This window comes from Ixodes scapularis, unplaced genomic scaffold (genome assembly GCF_016920785.2).
Source record: "Ixodes scapularis isolate PalLabHiFi unplaced genomic scaffold, ASM1692078v2 PGA_scaffold5__190_contigs__length_132052651, whole genome shotgun sequence".
In the NCBI taxonomy this organism is placed as follows: Eukaryota; Metazoa; Arthropoda; class Arachnida; order Ixodida; family Ixodidae; genus Ixodes; species Ixodes scapularis.
The window spans coordinates 56,827,298-56,838,253 of NW_024609880.1; the positions used below are offsets into that span (position 1 = coordinate 56,827,298).

At 42.8% G+C, this 10,956-nt stretch overlaps 1 pseudogene; it reads right to left on the reverse strand.

Annotated features, from left to right (window-relative positions):
* Positions 1-8,214: 8,214 nt before the first annotated feature.
* On the reverse strand, positions 8,215-10,298 carry LOC115323156 (annotated as a pseudogene).
* Between the last annotated feature and the right edge of the window lie 658 nt (positions 10,299-10,956).

Genomic DNA, 10,956 nt, shown 5'->3' on the forward strand with positions numbered 1-10,956 from the left:
CTGAAACTGAAACAGGGCAGTGCCAGAGAGAAAGAGACAAAGTTGAGAAAGCTTGCTCGCTCTCTAATTTCTCAACTCTCAAGTGATTACCATAATAAATGCATTAACGCGTCTTCCAAAATAAAGAAAGAGCACTACGTTCACAACATAAAAAATGGTCTCAGTACATGCATCTGTGGGCAGGTAGGAAACCTTGCCCTTATTTGCCCTTATCACGCCGCATGATTGCCGCAAAAAACTCGTTGCAGGACCGAATCATACTCGAGCGGTGTGCGTCGCTATGCAAACGCAGTCCAACACGAAGCATAAAAAAACGGCAGATTTAAGACAACAATCCGGAGTCCATTATTCAATTAAAACAACGTAATTTTGTTGAAAACGCCCGCTGCTTCTTACTCACGGTATGTGTCGGGATACTTCCACAGTTCGAAACGGAACGAGGGAAGATTTACTTTTAAAAACGCTCGCTGCGTCGTCCCGGACCAGCTGGACCGGATCAGCTGACGACGACGGGACTGTACCCGTTGAACCTCCACCACGCAACAAACAATTTGCGCTCCGTGTTAAAAGCGTGGTTCAGACAGACCCTGAATACAAAGCACCGCACCACACACGACGAATGTTTCAGCTCTTTTTCGCATCGCCGGGTTGCACCAAACAGAACGAGATCGCCGAAGTCAACGCCGCGCTGTCGTGAACCTTGGCTTGTGGTTGCGAACTCGTGGACCCTGTGACTCCCTTCGCTTTCAAAGCACACACGACGATTACGAATGCTACTTTCCGTCTTCCAGGAACATCACAGGAACACTTCTCCGGTCACGTCTTCACTATGTGCTCGCAAACTCCGAAGCTCTATGCGAAGCTTCTCGAGTCCCGTCAAACCAAAACAGTAGCGACGCCATGCGTACTTGCCAGATTTTCTCCGGTCAAACAAAAACAACGAAAGCCAACCGGCGCTTGCTTCCAGCGTACATCGGCGTTGCGCTTGCGCCGTGGCCAGATCGCCAGATCGCTTGCAGTTGAAGGTTGAAGCAAAAACGAAACCAACTGCAATGTCACGTGTTCACATCGAGGGCACGCTTTTTCTATCCATTTTAACTGTTTGGAACGAATAATTAGACCCATAACTTTATTTGTGGTGTCTAAGAAACTGTTATCAGGACCCCTAAACTAAATACAAACATGGGCGACATGAAGCAAGCCGCATTGCCATCGACCAGAAGATGGCGGCGAGCCCGGTAAGCGTGGGTTTCGCCAACGTCCTGCGACATGGCGCAATTGCTTTAGGTGTATATCTGTCTCCGAGACATGTTTCTTTCCGCGGCATTTGTGTCGACGGTCCTTTCTATGTGTGTCCCCAAGCATTCCGGTGCTTCGATAGCCGGCAATGCCGCGGTCGTCGACGGGGGCGATGCGTGTTTTCGAGGTCGGCTACACGGTTATGCGTGTATGACCGAGCCAAAACACGTTTTTTACAACCTCGCATGATTTCTGAACGAATTATCCGTTACTCATCGTGTAAATTTATGGTAATTTGTGTAAATGGCGTGTTTTTCACCCCAAATATTCGCCAAATACACGGGACTTGCTAACAGTGTAGAACTTGTCGTTCGCAATTGATGATAGGTAGCCAAAATCGGTACTCGTGACGTCACGTCGAGGCAAATCCTGGACGTGACGTCAGGGAAGGGAACCATTAGAGTGCGCCACCGAAACGTCACGGCGCTAATTAGAGACCGGATGTTTCGGTGGCGCCCTCTTGTGGCTTCCACCCGTGACGTCACTACCAGGATTTGCCTCGCCCTGACGTTACGGGTTGTGATTCTTGCTACTTGTCTTCAGTTACGACAAGTTCAATGATGTGTGTAAGAGCACAAAAAAAAAAAAACTAGAAGTGATTGTGTTTTTAAATCGTTGATGTTGACTATTGGCCCGTCGTTTGGCTTATAGTGGCTTATGCTCGTCGTTTGGCCAATCGTCAAAAACCGTTCACATCGACGTTTTTGGTCGGGCACGTCGCTATCCCTCAACCGGCGATAAATCCGGTTACCGCCGGTTGAGAATCGACACTAAAAAAGCTAGTGTTCTTGGCTTGGAGCTCCTTGCCTTTCCTCGCTAGGGTGGGATAACGACGTAAAATTGGGGATATTTTAAAAGTGGTGAGTCGTCCGTGGCACGTGCTCATTTATAAATACAAAAACAAAAACACAAAGCATAACTGTTAGGCCCACCGATACACCGGAAATTGGGGGTGTTACATTCGGCACAAGTAAACACACACACACAAAAACAGCGACGTTGCTATAGGCCACTTGAGCATTTGATTGAGGAATTGGCTTTCTTTCTCTGCCTGTCTACCCGGCATTGCGAGTGACATAAATTAATAAATAAACAAATGAATCAATATTGAAGAAAGAAAAAATAAAGAAACGAGTAAGGAATGGGAAAAAGGCAGCATATCTCCTCGCATATGCCCCTTTCCATGTTTTGTCAAAGAAAATAGCTCACTGGTAACTTTTGATCGAGGCCATTTTTTTCTTCTTCCTCTTTTCGCACTACAGATTCACTACCAATCTGCAATTTTGTGGTAATTTTATAATGTACTAGAGTGGGACGATAATTTTCGCGGTTATATTTAAACTGTGCATAATTCATTTAGCCTCCGCCACAGTTCGACATGCACCCGATGTTGCTGAACTTATTTTGTCACGCCATTATGAACGCAGCAAGAGAGAAAAAGAGAAGAAAAGGTTTTCAGTCCCGCAGAAGCAGTAGTGCAATGAAAAAACTGTGAGTGCGCTGGCGAGCTGGTGGATCTTGATCATAATGTAGTAAACCCGAGACTGTGGTAAAAGCAAAGAAACTTGGTCGAAGAAGAAAGACACGGGAAAAAAACGTCTCAAAGATTGAGACGTTCTTTTCCCCTGTCTTTCTTCTCCGACACCGTTTTCCTGCTTTTACCGCAGTCTCGGGTTTTATACATTATGATCAGTATTGCAAGTCGGTCTTGCGAAAGGAAGAAGGCACGTCTGAAGCCCTAGCTTCCAGCATGGCGTAGTGAACGCCAATCGAAAAACCGTTCACCACGTGCGAATGCGTTGTGCTGGATCAGGGCTAAGCTGACGCATTATAATTAATTTAAAACATATTACGTCATATTTAAGACCCTCGCAAGACGCGGCTAATAAGCGAAACGGCATAAGTACGTATACAATATTCGTCTAGAAGGATTTCAATTTATGCGTGCTTTTATATTTAAGCCGATTTTCATACACAATTCGCACCATGAAACCAAACGCAGATAAAATAACTATCAAGGTGGCTTCATACTGAATTGCGCCTTCACCCCCAGTTATTTTTTCTCAAAATATAAAAATAATCGTTCTTTGCTAAAGAAAAAAAAAAAAAAAAAGAACGGTGTTTGGGCGTTTACAACTTTCCAAATTGATGTTTATCTTTTTAATATGTACTCTTGTTTGTGACCTTGAGGTTTTGTGTCGGTCACGCTGGTTCCGGCACACCCGCTGCTCTTATTTTTCACTGTCTGGTAGAAAGAATGGTCAGTTATTATGCTTGTTTTTGTTTTACGTCATAAAACAAAAATAAGCGTATTCATCGGAAAGGTTTTGTGGCCCCATATATTTAACACATAAAAAAAATATAATAAAGCACAAAACAGGAACTAAATTACTATCTTGTTCTCACTTCTCCCTTTTTTGTTTTTCTTTGCGTTTTGCAGTTAACAAAGCAGGCTTGTGTACGTAACACGTACATTTTACGTAGTTTTTTCAAAAAAGATGATGGGCTTTGTAGCTTTTTTTTTTATAAGCATGAACAAGTAAAGCAATTAAAACATGCTAAAATTGCTTGGTATAGACGACCCTTTCATTACTGAACACGCCAACCCTGTCTCATCATTCCTAAATTTGCCCCTTGCTATCTTGAAAAGAAGTATAACATCAGCGAGGCTTGTTCCGTCGGCATTTTACGTCATTCTTTAGACCTTTTTTTTTGTGTTAATTTTGAGTTTCAAGCGTCAAGTTTTTCCCCAGAATGAACAAAAAAAGTAATAAAAAACGTAAGAGTTAGCTGTCATATTGAAAACAACATAAACAACGAGAATACACGAGGGAACAAAAAAGAAGGTTCTAATACAATGACAACGACAAACAACGACAAACATGACGCGAGAAGTGGTGTCGTGTTTGTCGCTGCATTTGTTTTCTTTGAACTCTTTTAATGCAAGAAATATCGGTAGAAAGTAACATATTTATTCAGTCCTGGAGCGAGTAACGAGTAGCAGTAAAGTACTCTAGTGGGGTACAACAATTACATCAAATTATAAGAAACTAATTATCATTCAGAAAAAGATTCTTCGTATTTGCAAAAATTATAGAGGGGATATAAAACATCTGAGGAGCGCACCATTCTTCAATAAATATAATATGTTAAATGCGAACCAAATATATTGTGCTGTCAACCGTATGCCTAAGCGCTAGCCCTAAGGCACTGTCCGGGTGAGCCCCCCAGCGAGAGAAGCGAGCACGCACGACCGACCGTGACGGAAGGAGCAATTTGAATGCAAAACACCCGTGGCGTGGTGGCGCTGCAGGCTACAGCACACGTCTGTAGAAAGCGCGCAGGGACTGGCGCGACATATGTCACCTCAAATGTTTTCAGTGGATACATCGAAGCAAGCTTTACTCGGTACCCGCACAGTTTTCTAGGTTATGCGCATTACAAGACCCAAAACGCAAAATTCAAAATATCCGAACTAATTACAGCAAGCAAACATTAAATTATCATATTAGTAAATTATTAGATTGCCCAGGTATCGATACTGATTACAGTGCCCCGTTTCCTGAGTTAAAACTAGACTGCAGACGATCCCTTGTTTGCAGTGATATCGCATTTTTGTTTTCTTAAGACAATCTAATCATCATGTAATTTGACGATATACATTTTTTCTTCCTTATTGTTATATTTCATTTTTATTTTATTTATTATATTTATTACTGGCAGCCATTGACTGGCCAAGGCAGGAGTGGGTACATTGTGGAAAAGAGCACATAATCAAAATACGCGGTACGACATTACATCAGAAAATACGAGGCAATGCTTCGTTCAAACACAGATGCGCTTGGACTATCTACACTAGTTTCAGGCAAACTATTCCAATCATTTATAGATCTTACAAAGAACGAAAATTTAAATACATCAGAAAAGTACGATAGGGATCAATATGCCTGTTATGCATACGTCTAACAAATCTCGGAGTCAAAAACTGTATGTATTTTTGTTTCTCTAACTTCTGGGAATCTCTAATAATTGAGAAGAACGTTTTAAGGCGATTTATTTTCATATGCGCTTCAATCGTGTGAAATCCAGCTCTATCTCGCAATTCAGTAACTGATGTGGTTGATCTCTAATCATTGAAAATAATGCGAAGCGCCTTATTTTGTACTCTTTGCAGTTTTTTTTTATGTTTTAAGGCGTGTAGGGTTCCCAAACTGGGCTGTCATAATCCATGACTGGTAAGACCAGACTTTTGAAGGCAGTTATTTTAACTTGGGGAGAAGCGTCTCGTAGAGTTCTGCGTAAAGTCAAAAGCCGTTGCATGGTCTTTTTGCATATGTGATCAACATGAATGTTCCATGAGAGATTCGGACAGAATAATACGCCTAGATACTTATACTCTATCACTTTTTTGAGCGATTTCTCCCCAATACGGTAATCGAAAACTAGAGGGGTTAGCTTCTTAGTCACTGTCATAAAAACGGTTTTATTTATGTTCAGTGACATCTTCCATTCGTCACACCACTTTTTTTTTTTTTTTTTCAAATGCAGATTTAATTTAAGCTGGTTGCAGCTACTTGTAATTTGGTTAAATATTATCGTATCATCCGCGAAATGCTTAATACATACAGTTTCTTCGAATTCGTTACCCATGTCACTGATAAAAATAATAAAAAGTACAGGCCTGAGCAGAGATCCCTGTGGTACCCCAGATACAACACTACAAGGACGCGGTTTTTTTATCCTATATATGGACCCTTTGTTCTCTCTCAAGCAGGCATGCCTGCATCCATCTAATTATTGTTCTATTTTTAAGAATAGTGTTAAGTTTATAAAGCAGTTTTGGGTGCGACACTCTATCGAAGGCTTTAGCAAATCTAAAAATATTACGTCGGTCTGACCACCCCTATCTATGCAATAGCTTAGTTCGTGAGTTACTTCAATAAGCTGCGTAACTGTTGAGCAACCTCGATGAAAACCATGCTGGTTGTCACCTAGTATACCGTTACTTTCAAGAAAAGTCATCAAATGATTAGCTATTATATGTTCGAGAAACTTACATGACGTACTAATTAATGAGGTTGGCCTATAATTGCCTACAAGGGATTCGCTACATTGCTTGTGAACAGGAATTATTTTGGCGCACTTCCAATCCCCTGGGATCTGACTGCAGTGAAGTGATTTTTTTAGACAGAATTGTTAGCTAGTGGGACACCCATTCAGCATATCTTTTTAGAAATTCATTCGGAATCTCGACTAGTCCGGGCGACTTTTTGTGTTTAAATTCAGTATCAAGTTGAAAACACCGAGTTTACTTATTTCAATATCTGGAGCAGCAGGAAAATCAGATCCAAAGGATGGGAGAGCGGGAAGAACACCGTCATCGATTGTAAAAACAAACTGGAAATATTCATTGAAGCTTTTCGCCATATCTAGCCTATTGGTAATCATTACTGAATCAACAGTGATAGTAGTAACGCTATATTTTGCTAGTGAAAGATACCTCCAGAGCTTCTGCGGTGCTGATATCATAGAATTCTGCAGTGTGATGTTCATAAAAGAATATTTAGACTCGGTGATAACATGGCGAAGCCGACGAGATACGTTCGCTATCTGGAAGCCCCTGAATGGTGCGCGGTTACCTCTTTTATATCCCTTTTCCCTTCCGTTTTAGTCGAATGATGTTCTTTGTAATCCACGGATTTTTCCTAGCAATCCTTTTAGTGCGAAATGGAACGAAGCGTGAAATAGCGTTGCTAATTATTCTTTTTAACTTTCCCCAGACCGTATCGACAGTTGACGTGGACAAAATAGAATATTCCCTATATTCATCAAAACTTTCATCAAGGTAGTCAATAATGCCAACATCATTCGCTTGATGAAAATAATCCCTGGAGAAGGGGAACAAGAGGGACAAAGGACAAACACAAATCTCCAAACACAGCTACGTGAATGGTACGTGACCGAAAAAATCCGCCTGGTCCGGGTATAGAACCCAGGACCTCTCCATTACAGGTGGAGCGTTCTACCAACTGAGCTAACCAGGGGTTAGGCATCAGTAGAGCAATTGGGTTTTATCAGCCGCCACCAGTCTAACACCAACAAGGGTGAAGCTTGCAATTTTAAGGTTATAATTAAAATGCAATTAATTGCTCCTTTGCAATTAATTGCATTTTAATCATTCGCTTTTCCAAAATTAAGGACCTTTTGAATGACACAAGAGGGAGGTTTATTACTTAGCAAAGGGTATGTGAAAAGAGCTATGTAATGGTCGGAAATTCCATCTATCACCTGACATGAGTATTCCGCGTCTACAAGGGGTCTACTTAGATAGATTAGGTAGAGTAAAATGATTCGCAATTTCCCCGTGTTCTCGTGCTAGTTTTGACAACTAGGGTTAGGTCATGGGAAAATACCATATTTAACAGGGAGCGAGAGCACTCACCTGCGTTGCCCCCTTCGTTGCCACCTTCGAGTAAATTGTTCCAGTGGATATCGGGCAAATTAAAGTCCCCAGCAAGAATTAGTTTGCATTTATCTTTAGCGTGCATACAAAGATAATCATTTAATACTGAACATATTTAGGGTTTGGCTCGGGGGGTCTGTACAGAGCAACCATATTAATAGGACATTCGCTTATAAAAAGCTTAGCAGCTACGCATTCTATGCCATGAACCACAGGCATATTCAACCTTAACAATAGCGACAACACCCGCTCCCCTTTCCTCTCGGTCCTTCTGAAAAGTTACATAACCTGGTAGAATAAACTCCGCATTTTCTATTTCAGGCGTTAACCATGTCTCAGTCATGACAACAACATCTGGTTCATGCTTTAGAAGTAGATTCAAAATGGGTTACTTTATTCACAATGTACGTGCATTAACATCCAACAAAAGAAAGTGTTCAGGCAAACTCTGGTCATTCTTGTTGGTTGGGAGAACTCCACTCAGACATTTGTTTGACTAATTGACGCGTATTAGTTCTTTCGTTCCAGGAAAAAAAACCTTCCATTAAGTGATAACTTGTTGAACATTAGGCGAGCTTTCGCATCTTGGCCTCTTTCAGCAGCACAGCATGTCCAGAGTTTTCTGCGCGCATTTGGCACTTCCTTTGAAAAATCATCACTAACAGAAATATTGCTATTCTTCAACTTGTTGCAATTTCTTAGTATCTCAAGTTTTTCCTGAAATCCGCGACACGAAAGATGACTGGTCGAGATCAGTGACGCTTCAAACCAAGACTGTGCATGCGCTCAATGGTTACAGGGTTAATTCTTATCTTGTCAAACAGGATTGATTTAACAGTTTCAACAAGCTCATCAGCACTCTCGTTTTCAGTCTCTTCCAGGCCAAAAATAATCAGGTTATTCCGTCTCGACACATTTTCCAAGTTATCAACTCTTTGTCTTAGGCCAGTGACGGTTCTAGTAAGGTTATCAACTGTTTCCTGCACCGCAATAACACTATTTATTTGTGACTCCAATTGGCTTAACCTTTCTCCCAGTTCCTTAAAGTGTTCTCAAGTTTCGCTGACAATTTTCTGGATCGACCGTTGATCGCGTTTAATATCATTTAGAACTTTCCCTTGATCTTTTTGAGCTTCCATGATCATATTTAGTTTATCGTCAGGACTTTGCTTTGGTCCCGGATTTCGCTCTACGTCACCACTCAAACTGACGAGAAGGCAAACAGCGCACAGTAAACGGGGACTAAAGGAAGTGCAAACAGGACAAGCGCTGACTCTGAACGAAAATTTAATCACATGAAAACAAAACAAAGAAAACAGCAACTCCGCCCATGTCACATGATACATTCACCACGTGTCCAAAAAAACCATCTTTTTACTACTCAAGCCCAGTGACGTTTGGCTTACGCAGTTCGCGCCTGCTTTTATAATTGCATGCGCCTCTAAAATTTCTCGATTTTAGGGGCGCATGCAACAAGATAAATTTTAGAGGCGCATGCAATTATAAAAGCAGGCGCGAACTGCGTAAGCCAAACGTCACTGGGCTTGAGTAGTAAAGAGATGGTTTTTTTGGACACGTGGTGAATGTATCATGTGACATGGGCGGAGTTGCTGTTTTCTTTGTTTTGTTTTCATGTGATTAAATTTTAGTTGAGAGTCAGCGCTTGTCCTCTTTGCACTTCCTTTAGTCCCCGTTTACTGTGCGCTGTTTGCCTTTTCGTCAGCATGAACCAACTAACCCACATCGCCACCCTTAGTCACCACTCAAAACTAACAACCGCCTCATGAACTCACGAACAGCCCAGAAACAATATTTCATCAACAAAAACAACTTGTGGGGGCACGAAACGGCAATAATCGGGGCACCAGCGCTATCTTCGAATCTGCTGCGCCGGATTATCTGCATTTCGCCACGGTAACACCATCGACAACGACAGCATCGGCTACAAAAGACCGTGCGCTTCGACAGTATGACTATGGGCTCGGCAACACCTTTGGAACGATGGAGGCTGTACTGTTGCTCTTCGTCATACAGATCCTGAATCAGCCAGAACATGGTCCATTCCCAGCCAAGCTCGCCCAACCACCTGTAGCGAGAAAAGCCACCAGCGCTATCTTCGAATCTGCTGCGCCGGATTATCTGCATTTCGCTACGGCAACACCATCGACAACGACAGCATCGGCTACAAAAGACCGTGCGCTTCGACAGTTTGACTATGGGCTCGGCAACACCCGTGGAACGATGGAGGCTGTACTGTTGCTCTTCGTCATACGGATCCTGAATCAGCCAGAACATTGGTCCATTCCCGGCCAAGCCCGCCCAACCACCTGGAGCGAGAAAAGCCACCAGCGCTATCTTCGAATCTGCTGCGCCGGATTATCTGCATTTCGCCACGGCAACACCATCGACAACGACAGCATCGGCTACAAAAGACCGTGCGTTTCGACAGTTTGACTATGGGCTCGGCAACACCCGTGGAACGATGAAGGCTGTACTGTTGCTCTTCGTCATACAGATCCTGAATCAGCCAGAACATGGTCCATTCCCGGCCAAGCCCGCCTAACCACCTGGAGCGAGAAAAGCCACCAGCGCTATCCTCGAATCTGCTGCGCCAGATTATCTGCATTTCGCCACGGCAACACCATTGACAACAACAGCATCGGCTACAAAAGACCGTGCGCTTCGACAGTTTGACTATGGGCTCGGCAACACTCGTGGAACGATGAAGGCTAAACTGTTGCTCTTCGTCATACAGGTTGGTGAATCGAAACCGTTTTATTGTTTTAAGAGCGACTATATTTGCCTTGCAGTCCTGCCGAGCCCACAGCCATGCCTGACACCTCTTTGGAAATCGCTGCTTTTGACATTATGTGGTGATGTAGAGTCTAATCCAGGTCCGCTGACCAAGGCCCAAAGCGTATTCATGCAATTTTAACAAAACTTGAAACTGGACAATCTGCTTTGATAAATCAAGTAAAATAACTCAACGAAAAGCAGGCGCACACGGACAAGCTTGTAACAAGTCTAGCCTCCCGAGTCACCAACTTAGAGGCTGATCTGGCTACAGTAAAATCGAATCCTGTGACGGTTCACACCGAGGGCGCCAACGCTGCTATCACAGAGTCTCATCTGAAACGATTGGAAGCACGTTGTGACGACGCAGAGAGCCGAGCACGCCGATCTAACTTACTATT